The following is a 15,064-nucleotide window of genomic DNA, read 5'->3' as shown; positions in this document are numbered from 1 at the left end:
TGGGCACCTAGATTGTTTCCATACCTTGGCTGGTGTAATTAATGCTGTCATGAACATAGGGATGTACATAAATATATTTCAAATTGCCATTTTAATTTCCTTCAGATAAATACTCAGAAGTGAAATAGCTGGATCGTATGGTTGTTCTATTTTTGATTTTTTGAGGAATCTCCATTTTTCATAGCGGTTATACCAGTTTACATTCCCACCAACAGCATATGAAGGTTCTCTTTTCTCCACCTCTTCACCAACATGTTATTTCTTGCCTTTTTAAGGATAGCCATTCTAATAGACGCGAGGTGTTATCTCCTTGGGGTTTTGATTTGCATTTCCCTAGTAATTTAGGATGTTGAACTTCTCTTCGTGTGCCTGTTGACCATCTGCATGTCTTTTTTTGAAAAAAGTCTATTCAGATTCTCTGCCAATTTTTAAATCAGGTTTTGTTGTTGTTGAGCTCTATGAGTTCTTTACATATTTTGTATATCAACAGCTTATTGATTATATAGTTTTCAAATATCTTCTCCCATTCAGTAGGCTGTCTCTTCTTTTCATTAATGGTTTCCTTGGCTGGGCAGAGCTTTTTCGTTTGATGTAGTTCCATTCATTTATTTTTGTTTTTGTTTCTTTTGCCTGAGAAGACATTTCCAGTAAGATGTTGCCAAGACTGATATCAAAGAGCATACGGCCTATTAAACTGATTTTTTATGGGTCTCTTAAAGTGGCTCAAAAAAGATTTAGAATGGTCCCCCAAACCCTTACAAATGGCTGTGTCACTGAAATATGTGTGTTCCTCTCTGTGGTAGCTGTTTTGAAGGACAACATGCACTTGCATTGTCATTTTATTGTTACTCTCTCTGAGCTGTCTTCCAACCGTTTTTGGGTTTGCTTCCTTTTATATACTTATTTTCCTGAGTTAGTAACAGCAGTCAAGAAGGCTTTTTACAATGTGTACCTGTCAAGCTGGCTGTTAATACTGGTTTCCAAAAAAAGATGTGATTTATATAAGGCTTTTATGCCGAGCAAAATTTATGTACTTTTTTCTCTACCCTGATTTCTCTGTGTCTAGGAACTAACTGTAAGTCCTTGAACAAATGGGTTTAGACATGTTATGCTGCTATAGATGTGAAGTACAAAGAGCATCTGGGTAGATTTAGGCCCAGAGACATCTCATTTCTCATCAAATCTAAAGAATCCTGGTGTCATAAGATCTGAAACTTTAAGGATGAAGTCACTTTCTTTCCATGGAATTGAGGCATTGAAATAAGAATGGTTTTGAGAAGCACCATTTGGTGAATCAGTGAAAAGGAACTGGACTTAGGGCTATTGTACTCAGGCTATTTTTTTCTAATTTGGGCAAATATTTGCCATCTGTTTTTCATTTTTTAGTCACAGAAATGAGCTCTTTGAATCAATGTGGATTTATTGTGAATTTTTACATGCTTGAAATCTCTGCATCATATGGTATTTGAAACAAAGAGTTGTTATAGAAAGGTTTGCACATTTATAAAACAAAAGATAGGATCAGAAATAACATTATGGAGTTCTCATCATGGCACAGCAGAAATGAATCCGACTAGGAACCATGAGGCTGCGGGTTTGATCCCTGGCCTCTGTCAGAGGATTAAGGATCTGTCATTGCCATGAGTTGTGGTGTAGGTCACAGACACAGCTCAGATCTGATGTTGCTGTGGCTGTGGCATAGGCTGGCAGCTGTAGCTCCAATTGGACCCCTAGCCTGGGAACTTCCATATGCCATGGGTATAGCCCTAAAAAGCCAAAAAAAAAAAAAAAAACCAGAAAGAAATAACATTATGTCTGATATTCTAATGTAGTAGCAGAAAAGATATGTTTTCCCAGAATATATGCAGTGTTGCAAAAATTGCATTTTTGTTTTCATAGCCTGAAATAATTTTACAAATCATCACTAATGGGGGCGTAAGAAAATGTGACTCTAAACATAGATTATTTATAAATTGGCTTTCACTTTAGTTTAAAAGATCATAATGCTAAAACTGACCTGAGGCTGGGAGACCTCACTGTGAATATTAAAATGTGAATTGGACATTTTCCTTCGGAGTTCTTCCATTCTCGTGTTTGTGGTATTTACAAGTCCAATCTGTCATCCTGACATCCTCAAGGTATGTGATGATTCCTTTGGGTATTCATGCGGCAGAAGTTGTTTTTATTGGTTATTCACTTATGGTCTCTTGGCCCTAAGCCTAACCTGTGGTGCTCTACTCTTTGTTGTTAGGATTGAGACCGTACAAAGTAGAAGCCTTAGACTCAGTTATGTTCTGGCATCGGGTTGAGTAACAACATGTCGTCTGGTGGAGATTCAGGGGGAGGTGGAAAGTGGGAGGAGGAGAGATGTCTTTCCTGTTTCTAGCTCCCGTTAGCATCCTTCCAGCAGCACAGGATATCCCCCCAGCTTCTTTCAGTACTTACAGAACCTGCTGCATCACACTTACACTTCAGAGGTCTTTGTAACACCTGTGCCGTCCCAATCAGAAAGCTAAGCACCAGCCAATCTAACCAGAAATCTAAGCAATCATTTTGATATCACTCTGCTTCACTTTTGTTCCTTCAATGCTAGGGGGCATAGCTGCTTCCTGCAGTGACTAATATCTGAGTTGCCTCAATCTTTCAGCTCCCGGGTACCCAATTCCCTGTATTAACCCCCCTCTGTTTGAAAGCCTAGTGTGGTTTCTGATTTCCTAATTGGATTCTGACTAATATTGCATTATTGTATCCAAACATGGGTTTTCTTAAAATTAGTACAGTTATGAAGTTAGTACACATTACAAACAATGAAGAAGAGAGAAATTTTCTGTACTAATTGATAGATTAGGATAGTAAGTACACAGTTTCTACCAGTAACTGGAAATTAGGCTCTTAGAATACTCTGGCCCAAGTGGCAGTGCAGCCTAGATTTATTTTTTATGCACACTTAGTATGCTGAAATTCCAAGGTCAGGGGTCAAACCTGTGCCACAGCATTGACCCAAGCCACAGCAGTGACAATGGCAGATTCTTAACCCACTGAGTCACCAGGGAACTCTAGTTTAGCCTAGATTTTAAAACTATCTTAGTTTTAAGACCCATCAATTTTTGTGGGACACAGGTTTAACTTGTCAAGCAAGAATAGTACATTGGTGGTACCCTCCTTCACAGTTGGTGGGAATGTAAATTGGTACAACAACTATGGAAAACAGTATGGAGGTACCTCAGAAAACTAAATATAAAACTACCATATGACCCAGTAATCCCACTGCTGGGCATATATCTGGACAAAACTCTCCCTGAAAAAGAAACATGCACCCCTATGTTTATTGCAGCACTATGCACAACAGCCAAGACACGGAAACAACCTAAATGTCCATTGACAGACAGATGAACAGATTAAGAAGATGTGGTACATATATGTAATGAAATATTGCTCAGCCATAAAAAAGACAAACTAATGCTATTTGTAGCAACATGGATAGAACTAGAGATTCTCATACTAAGTGAAGTAAGCCAGAAAGAGAAAGACAAATACCACATGATATCACTTATTTGTGGAATCTAAAATATGGAACACATGATCCTATCTAAAACAAACAAACAAACAAAAAAACCCCAGAAACAGATCATGGCCAAGGAGAGCAGACTTGGGGTTCCCAGGAGGGAAGGGGAAGGGAGTGGGATGGGCAGGCATTTTGGGGGTTTTCCGGATGCAAACTGTTATATTTGGAATGGATGGGCAATGGGGCTCTACTGTACAGCACAGGGAAATGTGTGGATTGGGTCACTTTGCTCTACAACAGAACTTGAAGAAACATTGTAAATCAACTATACTTTAATAATAATGCTAATCAAAAAGAATAGTACAGTGGTATAGACATCACTTAATATGTTTAGAGTTCTACTAAGATCCTTGTCTGCTCATTACCCAGCCATTCTGTCTGTATTTCAAGTAGAAGTTTGAAAAAAGGAGAGAGGGGGGATCAGAGCAGCTCCCGTTAAGGACCCATCCTATAACTCGGGCACATTCTTTCCTCTTACATCTCACATGCCAGAATTTAGCCAAGTGACTGTACTCAACAGAAAGAGAAACTGTGTAGTTTTTAACCCAGGTAGTCAGGTATCTGGCTAAAAATCTGGGATCCTGTAAGTAGAAGAGCGAGAGAAAGGGTAATGGGGGAAGAGTAAGCAGTCTGGCACAGATCGTGTCATAGAGGAGGAAGTCTTTTTACTCAACAAGCACTTATGAGTTGCTGGTTACCCTTTTAGGTGCTGGGATTCTACACTGAATCAACCCAAATCTCTGCTCTCCATAGCTTACATTCTAACTGTGGCAGTGGGAGGCAGATAACAGATAACAATGAGCAAGTAAGTAAATACTAGAATGACTGCTCAGTGACTTTGATCAGAGACTTGGAGAAGAATATTCCAGGACATGTGAAGGTCCTAGGTGGGTCAAGGTTAGAGAGTTAGAGGAGCAGCCAGGAGGCCATTGTGGTTGCAGCTGAGCAAAGGGTAGCAAATGAGACTGGAGAGACAGTCAGCATTAAAGAGACCAGGGATTACATAGGGAATGAGAAGTCAATTAGATGTTAGAGTCCATCAACCATTGATTCTTTTTTCTTTTTAGGGCCTCACCTGTGGCATATAGAGGTTCACAGGCTAGGGGGGCAAACTGGAGCTGCAGCCACAGCCACAGCCACAGCAACATGGGATCTGAGCCGTGTCTATGACCTACATCATAGCTCACAGCAATGCAGGATACTTTAACCCACTGAGCAAAGCCAGCCAGGGATCAAACCTGCATCCTCATGGATACTAGTTGGGTTCATAACCCACTGAGCCATAATGGGGACTCCTTTTTTGCCACGCCCATGGCATGCAGAAGTTCTCAGGCTAGAGATCAAACCTGCACCATAGCAGTGACCCAGGCCACAGCAGTGATGCCAGATCCTTAACCTGCTGAGCCACCAGGGAACTCCAACCACTGATTCTGTTAATCAGAGTGAAAACAAACATGCATGAGTTCATTCAACAAGCTTTTAAAAAAGAGCTTCCCATGGCCCTGCCACGGTGCTGGGACTTTGGATGCAAGCATAGTCAGGACCACGAAGGAGCTCATAGTCAAGAGGGGGCAAAGAAATGGAAACAAATAATTGCAATATAAAGTGGTCACACAACGATGCAATGGGTAGAGTGCCATGGAACAACCTGCACTGGGTTGAAGAGGGCTGTGGAGGAGGCGTCTTGGAAGAGGAGCAGGAGAACATGTGCTGAATTAAAGGATGACTAGGAGGATTTATCCAGGAGAAAAGGAGAGGTGAAATTCCAGGCAAAAGGGTGATCCTCGCAGGCAGCATGTGTGTGTGCACAATTCAGTTTATTATTCCTGGAGGATGAGGTTAAAGGGATAGGCTGGGGCCAGAAAATGGAAGTCTCTGTCCCAGGACAGGTCTGGACTTGATCCTGTAGATAAGAGGGAATGTAGAGGGGATTTCAGCTGGGAAGTCACTGTATCTAATCAGATCATTTTGTGCCAATGTGGAGGTTACAGGGAGGTTGGAGCCATGGCAGAGACAGGTGTGGGGAGGCATGAGAGTGGGCAGGCTAAGAGGAGGGAGGGTCTGGAGATCCAAGTGCTGGGCTCTAAGATTAATGACTTTGCTGTGTGAAGCACCAGGTTTAGAGCTGCAGGGACACAGATGCTTCAGACCTGTGCACACCTACAAGGAATTAAACTGGAACTGAAGATTCAGGTGCTAACACAAGTTCAAGATGGATACCATATAGATGCTAGAGATAACATGATATAGACATTCAGACAGAAAGGACAAGCATCGGGCATTCTGGAGGTCATGTCACCTGAGGAAGCTCCTGAAGAACAGACGGGGACCTGAGGTTAATCTAAGTAAAATTGGGGTTCTTTGGAATATACGTCTGTCACCTGCTCTAAGACAAAAGTGCTTCATGGTCAAATGCTTTAGGTTAGTGTTATATATGGTATCTTTCTTGAGATTATTACAAGACTTCTTCACATATGACAGGCTTTGAGAAGTCTCTCAGTAAAGAAGCCTGTCTTGGTTTAACCAGTTTCCTCAAGCTATCTACAAAAGCATCCCCAAGTTTCTAGGATGCTTTGCCTCCCCTCCCCCAACCTATTATCTCCCTGCAGAACCATGTTCCACAGGATAGAGTTTGAGGAATCCCTGGTCTGACAGAGAAGAAAACAAGTCAGAGGCATGAGAGCTGTGAAGTAGAGCACCCAGGACCAGGGCCACAGAGCCTGTGCTTTTGGTTCAATGTTCTTCCCATGCATCATTCTCTCCAACCAGAGTTTTAGTGAGAATGCAGGTACTGAGCAGTGAGCAAGGCATTGGGGGGATGCCATCCACGGATGGTTTCCGTCAGCTTCGGACGAAAAGGAAACAAACCAAACCAAAACCCCACCATGTGGCATGGTCGCACAAATATGAGGGGAATGAAGGGTCAGTTCCATTCTTGGACAGGGGACATTAGCAAGATACTCACAGGGACCTGGGGCAAACATGTGTTCCCAGGATGGGCCAACCATCTGAGATAAAACCAGGTGGAGGCATGGAACACAGGGTTCATCTCCGGTTCCTCGGTGGAGGGGAAGGAACTGGTCTGGGTGATCAGGATGGCCTGTGGCCTCAGAGTTACATCGAAAGAATGATCTGGTCCTGATCCTTAAATCAAAGGCAAGCAGTCTGGAAACTAGAAAGGGAAGAGTGGAAGTTGACAAGGCCTGCTCCTCAACCCAGGTCCCGAAGTCAGCGGTGCTGCAGAAATAAGAAGAAAGAGAAACAGAAATAGAGTGGGGATCAGGGGGCTGCTGTCTTCAAGAGGCAATAGCAACCCTCTGAGCCAACTCATGGTTTTTATTTACTATGTTCTACTTCCTCGTTCGTGCAGGGGATACATCGGTATTTTACTTCAAACAGATTGGAAGCAAGATACGCTAGGTCAGTCATTCCTAAGCACATAAAATAATCATAATTGTTTTAGCCCTCCCAGGCCATAGTTTGTTGTTTGCTTCAAGCCGTCTATGGCCTCTCCCCAAAATCCCCCAAGGCTCCAGTCCTGAGAATGTCAGAGCTGATGGTTTTCCATCAGCAACATCAATACTTGAGCAATCTTGCTTTCGAGATGCCATTCTTTGATGTTGTTCTCATTCGTTTTGCCTCAAGGATCATGAGAGAGTCATAAGACTTTGTAAAGTAATAGACTGACCCTCTACAGCCACTCTATGGCGCCAGTCTTTTCTTTCCATTCTTTGTCACGTCGCATATTCATGCCTCCAACAGGAAGTCACGTCCGCTATCTAGGATGTGGGGCTGGCAAATATGGAGCAAAGTGGGATCTGGATAAGACTCTAGGGCAGGTATGGTGTTCCTCTTAGATGCTGGTGTCCTGGTGTGTGTATGTATGTGTGTGGGTGCAGGCATGGGGACATCCCAGATACCCCCCTCGAATAACAGGCAGAAGAGAGCAGGCTCTTGCTTCCATCACCCCACAGATGATGAAGGCAGCAGAGGGAAGGTGGTTCTCCAATGCTGCCCTGCAAGTCCTGGCATCAGAACCCTGGGACAGACATCAGAATCACATTGCCACTCACACAGATACAGCAGTAGCTATGATGCATTTATAAGCATTGATAATCAGAACAAAGCAATAGAGCCAGGTCTGATCTAGTTTGTGGCAATATCTCCCTTACCTTAATAACTGTAGTAACTAGCTGCTGCATGCCTGCTGTATTAACAAGGCAGTGTGGTTCCTTACAAAGATTATTTCATTCCTGCTTCTAGTTTCTCTCCCTTCACATCCTCCTAAATTAGCTGCTGTCAGGCTCATCTTTCTAAACAGAGCTCTGATCATGTTCCTTGCCTATTTGAGACAATCTGTGATGAATACTCTCCTGCCTCTTAATGAGTAAAATCCAGAGCATGGCTTTGGGGAATCCACCTTTACAAATCCCACTGTGAATCCCTCTCATAATCCTGTGCTTTGAGATGATGTTCAAAATGTGTAATGGGCAGTAAAATCTCAGCACCCATCGGCCCAAACTGATGGGACCACAGCCCTGGAGCAGGGTTCTTCAGGAGCCCTGCTGTATTGGGGGCAACTCTGGTCACTGGATGGTGGGGCGGTACAGGGAGCCCAGGTGGCTATGGGGATGATGGTGTGAACACTCAGGGGCTAGAACTAGTGGCCCTTTGTAACTAGTTGGGAAGGATTTCATTGTTTTAGCCCTTTGCATATCCTTCCAGCTGAATATCAGCCCAGCCTATTCAAGCCCCACCTCCCCTTTTTGTTCTGTGCTCTGGTGTGGAACACAGTCTCTATTTTCTTACCTTTGTGCATAGTTTTTACCCCTACCCCATACCAAATAAAATTTGTCTCTGCATTTCTAAATCCTAAAATCTTTCAAGTTCCATTTCAGATGTTCCTTTCCCCATCTAGTTTTTCCTGGTTCCTTTTGCAAAAAAGCAGTGAGCTGGCTCAGCACCTCATCTGCCTCTTTCCTAAGTCGTCACTGACAGAGACTGCCCAGAAGCTCACCAAACTGTTCTTCCTGGACAAAGAGCCAGACTACGTCTTTCAGTCTTCACTAAGGGTTGGCTGTGTGACCGGGTTTCTGGACAATAGCATGCAAGCAGACATGATGTGTGCCAGTCCCAAGTCTGGCTCATAAAATCCTGCCATGCATTCTTCCACTCTGGTCCCCAGGATGCGAACTGGATGCTGAGGATCCAGTGAGGGGACCAATAAGGCTCCAGGAAATGATGGGGTCGTGAGAAGATGGAACCTGGGCCCCTAAATCACCATGTAGAGAGCTGTCCACTGAAGTGTGAGAAATATACTGTTTTTGCACCCCCTCCAGTACCTTTAAACTTATATTATCATTGTTTATGTGGCTTACTTTTTTCATTGCTCTGATTGTAAATTTCTTTAGCATCCATGTTGAATTCAACTTCAGTGAAGTATTATAAATATACGTGAAAAGTATAAAGATTATAGCAGACACACATATTCACCAGCCATAATGAACGAATGTTACAATTTACCCAGAGTAGCCTCAGATCCTCTTTTTTTTCTCTTTTTTATGGCCACCCTCACAGCGTATGAAAGTTCCCAGGCCAGGGATCAAATCAAGGGATCTAGACGACAGCTGCAGCAGCACCAGATCCTTAACCCACTATGCCACAGCTGGAACTCATCAGATCCTCTTTAGGTAATAAAACTTCACAGATACAGTTAAAATTCTCCCTCCTCCATTTTCACCAAGCTCATTGCTTTGCACACAGTAGGTGTTCAAAAGATGCTTTATGAATGAATATACAAGTTCTGACAGCAGTGAGTTGTTTTCTCATTGACAATAATTGATTCAAATGATGTCTTTTGTAATCAGACCTATGTATTTCCATGATCATTTACTAACCTCTATATCCTAGTTTGTCTCCAGTAAGTGTAAGGAAGCTAAATAACTCAGACTGCAATGGAAATGAAATTTGTTGCCTCCACTGGTATCAAGACCACCTGTGCCACCTGTCCACAGCCCGCTTTTATAGGAGAGGGCAATTAGTTTCTTTAAAATATGAAAGTACTGGACATTCCCTGGAAACAAAAATTATTTTTCATAGTGGACTAGTAAAATTCAGACTGAGTTCATTTTAATGTAAATCTTTATAAACTCTGGAATTATACATCTTTCTATTATAATATAATTATATATTATTTCTATTGTTATATAACTATATCATAGTAGTAGTTATAGAAAAATCTGATATTATGTTAAAAGATAATTTTGTTTTATCTATTATTATATTAAATGCTCTATTTTTATATCTTCACTTGTCTTTTTTTTTTTTTTTTTTTGTCTTTTTGCCATTTCTTTGGCTGTTCCTGCGGCATATGGAGGTTCCCAGGTTAGGGGTCCAATCAGAGCTGTAGCTGCCGGCCTATGCCACAGCCACAGCAACGCAGGATAGGAGCCGCGTCTGCAACCTACAGCACAGCTCACGGCAATGGAAACTCCTATCTTCTCTTGTCTTTAGACACACTAATATAAATGCCTCTATAACAAAGCCCTCATTAATGCTGAGTCACAAACATGATAAGTAAGCTCCATTTTACTGTAGTCTTCGGATGAAAGGATGTAACACCATCTAGAATAAGTTTCTCCAAACTTGGCTGCACGTTGGAATAACCTGGAGAACTTTAAGAATCCCAGGTCCAGCCTGCACCTCACATCCTCTAAATCAGAATTGTTGGAGATGGGACTTGGTTTTGCATATTTAAAATTTTTCCAGATGATGTCAACATGCAGCCAAATTTGAGGAACAGGGCTTTTAGAATTTTCGGTTTTAAGATATTCTTTTTTTTAAGATATTCTATTTTTTTCCCAGAAAGTTCATAGACGATGAGAACAAAGTTTCTTCCTTTATATCAGGTAACCATTGCTTCAATAGATTTCAAATGAATCAGAACCTTATCCTGTTTTGACCAGTCCTTTACCATAGCAACACACTGGATCATTTGCACGCAAATGGGATTTTACAATCCCCAGCCCACACTCTGGTAAATTGCTTAGTAACTGTCTCACTGAATGATAAGATTGCAAATAAAGTCTTTATTATTACTGTTATCAGAAATTACACATTATAACACTGGTTATTTTCTTTCCCATTGGTGTTAAGAAATTAAAGTCATTTAAAATGTAATAACCAGGACTACTTGCTATTCATTTAATTTCCGTCTAGAAGAAAAAGTTCTCATTAATAATTTATTTTCTGGAGCCCATCTTGCCATTCTCATTAAATGACACCTTAGTGAATGTAAAAATGTCATCCTTCTGAGCATAGAGACAGAAATGTCTGAATTAGGGTAGGGAAAGTGTGATCTTTTTGCCACCTAAAACAATTTTAAAGTAAGTATTTGATACAAATTAGGGTTTTTAAGAGCAGACCTGAGTTTGGGGGATGATTTTCAGGACTGAGCAGGATAAACAGAAGTTAGAATGGTGCCTCTCTTGCTCAAAGACATTGCTCTAGTGAAGCATATGCTATTTCTAGTTCTCTGAAGGGTTGGGATGTGTTTTTGCTAATAGGGACATGTCACCATCAGGGCTGAGGGCTTTACAATGTCAAGGAATGTCATTCACACTGAGGCCTTGTGAGAAATGCCAGCAGAGTGGAGCACAATGAAAGTGATTTTGTACCGAGCCCCCGTGGTTTGTCCCTTCTAAGTGGTGTCACCCATCAGTAAAGCAAGTCCAGGAGTTCTTCAGAAATGACCGGCTCACCTGGACCCTCAGCATAGCCCTCTGACTGTGGAAATTCACTGTGACTAGGTGAATTCTAATTCTGGAATATACTTGTATCTTTTTTTTTTTTTTTTTTGTCTTTTTTGGCCTTTTCTAGGGCTGCTTCCCTCCGCATATGGAGGTTCTCAGGCTAGGGGTCTAATCAGAACTGTAGACGCCAGCCTATGCCAGAGCCACAGCAACGTGGGATCCGAGCCTCGTCTGTGACCTACACCACAGCTCACGGCAACACCAGATCCTTAACCCACTGAGCAAGGCCAGGGATCAAACCCGCCACCTCATGGTTCCTGGTGGAATTCGTTAACAACTGCGCCATGAGGGGAACTTCTACATGTATCTTAAAGATACTATTTTAGGATAAAGAAGGAAAGTTAGGTAGCAAGTGAATTTGGAATGAATTCTCCAACTTTTCCCTTCGCAGTGGCCTATTTTACATTAAACATTTAACCTAGGCACATGCAACCTGTTCAAGAAGATTGCAAAAGACAAGCCATGTTGTGGCTCTCCTCTAGGTCCACCCCTTGCCTCTCTGTCTCCATTTCCTCCTGACCCCCTAGAGATGCCCTGGCTGTCATCCTCACCCCAGATGCTTGGAGGCATATCACTTTCTCTGTTCTTCTGCATTAGGAAAATTACATGTGGACTGAAACATGCCAGCCCGTTCCTTCTGCCTCCCCTAATGGAAGAGGAATTTCAAGGATACATTAGCCATAGTGATACCTAGAATTCCCTTCAGAATGTTTGATGTATCCTACCCCAATTCTCCCAACCACTGTTTTTATTGTGGTAAAACAGACATACCTTTTAAGCCATTTTTAAGTGTACAGTTCAGTGGCCTTATGTACATGCACATGATTGTGTAGCCATCGTCACCATCCATCACCAGGAAAGTTTTATCTTCCCAAACTGGGACATCTGTAGCCCCTATGTAAAAACTACTGATTCCCTCCTTCCTCCAGCTCCTGGCAACCACCGTGCTGTTTTCTGTCTCTGTGAATCTGACCTCTAGGTGCCTCATATGAATGGAATAATACTGTAGGTATCTTTTGGGGCCTGGGGTATTTCCCTCAGCATAAAGCCTTCAGGGTCCATCCCTGTTGCAGCATGTGTGTCAGGATTTCATCACTTTTAAAGGTTGAACAGTTTTCCATTGTGTGTATATCCTCAGTGTTTATAGATTGAAAAACAGAGCCATGGAAACATTCTAGAAGTGGAAGTGAAACATAAGCATCTAGTTCCTGGGTCCCTTGACTAATGGTTATTGCAATTTGTCAGTCTCTTCCCCTAAAGATGGAGTTAATAAACGGCCAGGATTTAATTTTCTTGATCTTTATATGCATGGTGCCCAGATGATTAATTAATTAGTTGAAGTATGGTGGATTTACAAGGTTATGTTAGTTTCAGATGTACGGCATAGCGATTGAGTATTTTTACAGTTTATATTCCATTAAATGTTATTTTAAGATAATGGCCACAATTCCCTGTGTTATACAATAGATTCTCGTTGCTTACATATTTTATGTTTTGTGTCTCTTAATCCCATACCCTCTCCCTTGTTTCCCTCTCCTCATTGGTCTCCATTAGTCAGATTATATTTTATTTTTTTAAATTTTTTATTTACTTTTTTTCTTTTTTGGCCCCCCTGTGGCATATGGAGTTCTGGGGCCAGGGATCAGAATTGAGCTGCAGTTGTGACCTACGCCGCAGCTACAGTGAAGGCGGATCCTTTAACCCACTGTGCTGCGCTGGGGATGGAACCTCGTGTCCTCTTGCTGCAGAGATGCTGCTGATCCTGTTGCACCACAGCGGGAACTCTCACTAGTCAGATATTAAATATTGTTTAAGCAACATTTAGTTTATTCTTTTTTTGGCCATGCCCACAGCACGAGGAAGTTCCCAGTCAAGGGATCAAGCTACCCAAGTCACAGCAGTGACAATGCCACATCCTTAACCCTCTGAGCCACCAGGGAACTCCCTTATTAAAACTGACAAGTTGACAATGAGTATTTTCGACTTCTGCCTCCTAAAACTCATCTAAAGTGATAGATAAGGAATGAAAATATAAATAGTCACTAAGGGAAAGTAGCATGAGAGAGAAGACTGTAGGAAGCCAGAGATGGCAGCAGGTTTGGGGAAGAAGAAAAGTGGTAGATGAGTGGTCTTTGATTTCACCAAGCAAAGGGAGCTGTGTGTAAAGTGTTTTAAGAGCTCATTTGTTCTAGAGAATCTCTAAGAGGTTCATCAGAGAAGGCAGGGGAGAGGGGTGAGAACAAGGGATGAAAACATGAGACTTGGCTGGAAGTATGAGCACAATGGTAAAACATTCAGGTCTCCCACCCCATTCTCACAGTCATTCCATCACACCCTCAGGAAACAAAGAGGAAGTTTGGGCTCTAGAGAAACTGGACAGTAGTTACTTGGGAATCGGAGACACAGGGATGGCAGAGAGAGGAACAAAATACAGTGGATTAAGTAAAAACGTCTGATAACAAATAGTGTGGTGCCCTCCCTAGATTCCGCTCCTTGCCCCGCTTCCAGGATTCAGGAGGATAGGAATGTATGGATTCTTATCCAGAGAAAATGAACAGCCTCAAAGAAGAGCCATTAATATCTGGACATCTTCCAATGAAATAGCTGGTTCCTCTCCAAGTCACCTGAAAATAAAACCCAGGAGCCAAGCCCTGCCCAGGTGCTTTCCAAACAGTTTTTGGTGCTTAGTCCAAAGAGATAGCTGAGGATCATTTCCAAGAGGAAAAAACAGAGGTCGAACGAAACAGAGAGGAGGACTCTACCAGATGAGATATAATGCAGAGAATCAGAGAAAGCATCAAAAAGGATAAAACCCTTTTTTTCAATATTCTCAAAGGAAGAAAGCAATCAATGTTCTATACAATGAAACACTGTCATAAGTTAAAAAAATAGTACTGCAAAAAAAATAGTAGAGCAAAAAAAATAGTAGATTGTAAGGACCAAAGACAAGGAAATTGAAAAATAATAAAGAAACACAAATTTAGAAGCTCCATCTAGGAGATCTAATTTCTGATTAATCAGAATTTCAGAAAGAGAAATGGAAGATTATGTGGGGAAGAAATTATTAAAAAAATAAGGATCGGAGTTCCCGTCGTGGCGCAGTGGTTAACGAATCCGACTAGGAACCATGAGGTTGCGGGTTCGGTCCCTGCCCTTGCTCAGTGGGTTAAGGATCCGGCGTTGCCCTGAGCTGTGGTGTAGGTTGCAGACGCGGCTCAGATCCCGCGTTGCTGTGGCTCTGGCGTAGGCCAGTGGCTACAGCTCCGATTCAACCCCTACCCTGGAAACCTCCATATGCCGCGGGGGCGGCCCAAGAAATAGAAACAATAACAACAACAACAACAAAAAAAGACAAAAGACAAAAAAAAAAAAAAATAAGGATCCATCCATCCATCCATTCACTCATCCATCCACCCATCCATCCATCCATAGAATATTGGTTCATTGCCAGACATTCTTTTAAATATAGGTGTAAACAACATGGATGAAGAATCTCTGCCTTTATGGAACTTACATTCTGTGTGAGAGATAGATAATTAAATGAATAGGTAAAATATAGAGTGTATTAGTGATAAATGCTAAAGAAAAATATCTTGTATGTCAGGAAGAAAGGAAGTGTCAGGAGAGGTTGCAGTTTTGGGTAGAACAGCCAGTGAATGTCTCACTGAGAAGATGACAGTTGAATAAG

At 42.0% G+C, this 15,064-nt stretch overlaps 1 long non-coding RNA gene across 1 annotated transcript in view; it reads right to left on the bottom strand.

The window, feature by feature from the left end:
- Positions 1–3,819: 3,819 nt before the first annotated feature.
- LOC100521685 (uncharacterized) overlaps positions 3,820–15,064 on the bottom strand; it is a 65,910-nt gene continuing 54,665 nt past the window's right edge. Inside the window, exon 4 of the long non-coding RNA XR_014828232.1 lies at positions 3,820–6,802. This is a non-coding gene — a long non-coding RNA (uncharacterized LOC100521685). The remainder of the gene's footprint in view (positions 6,803–15,064) is intronic.

Source organism: Sus scrofa, chromosome 14 (genome assembly GCF_054392235.1).
Source record: "Sus scrofa isolate SSC_HxYL_T2T_F1_AM1 chromosome 14, Sscrofa_HxYL_maternal_Yorkshire_Landrace_v2.0, whole genome shotgun sequence".
NCBI lineage: Eukaryota > Metazoa > Chordata > Mammalia > Artiodactyla > Suidae > Sus > Sus scrofa.
The sequence above is the reverse complement of the archived record's forward strand: the minus strand, read 5'-3'. Positions and strand labels throughout refer to the sequence as shown.